This window comes from Mus caroli, chromosome X, assembly GCF_900094665.2.
Source record: "Mus caroli chromosome X, CAROLI_EIJ_v1.1, whole genome shotgun sequence".
In the NCBI taxonomy this organism is placed as follows: domain Eukaryota; kingdom Metazoa; phylum Chordata; class Mammalia; order Rodentia; family Muridae; genus Mus; species Mus caroli.
The window spans coordinates 63,708,273-63,708,903 of record NC_034589.1 but is presented as its reverse complement, the minus strand read 5'-3'; the positions used below and the strand labels follow the sequence as shown (position 1 = coordinate 63,708,903).

The 631-nt window shown below is 37.2% G+C and overlaps 1 pseudogene; it reads left to right on the top strand.

The window, feature by feature from the left end:
* Positions 1–296: 296 nt before the first annotated feature.
* LOC115030231 lies at positions 297–417 on the top strand (annotated as a pseudogene).
* Positions 418–631: the final 214 nt, after the last annotated feature.

Sequence of the window (631 nt, the reverse complement as noted above, 5' to 3'; positions counted from 1 at the left end):
AAAATCTTGCTAGTGTATGCAATGGTGTCAGCGTTTGGAAGCTGATTATGGGATGGATCCCTGGATATGGCAGTCTCTAGATGGTCCATCCTTTCGTTACAACTCCATTTGGGCTCTTGTAAGAAATGAAATTGTAGGGCTAGAGAGACGGTTCAACAGTTATAAGGACTATCTACTCTTCCAGAGGTCCTGAGTTCAATTCTCAGCAACCACATGGTGGCTCACAACCATCTGTAATGGAATCAGATATCTTCTTCTGGCATGCAAATATACATACATTAAAAAAAAAAATGATAGTCTATGGCCATACCATCCTGAATGCGCCCGATCTCGTCTGATCTCAGAAGCTAAGCAGGATCAGGCCTGGTTGGGAGACTTGGATGGGAGACTGTCTGCGAATACCTGGTGTTGTAGGCTTTAAAATAAATAAATGAATGAATGAATGAATAAATAAATAAATAAACAAATAAACAAATAAACAAATCGTAAAAAGTAAAGATATAGTGATAAAAAAGAAATGAAATTGTGGATAAGATAAACATTTATAAAAATTATTTTAAATGCTTGTTTGGAAGTTATACCAGGGTGGAAAGTGTTGGGACAAATAAGGGGTGGGAATGAGATTGTGTCT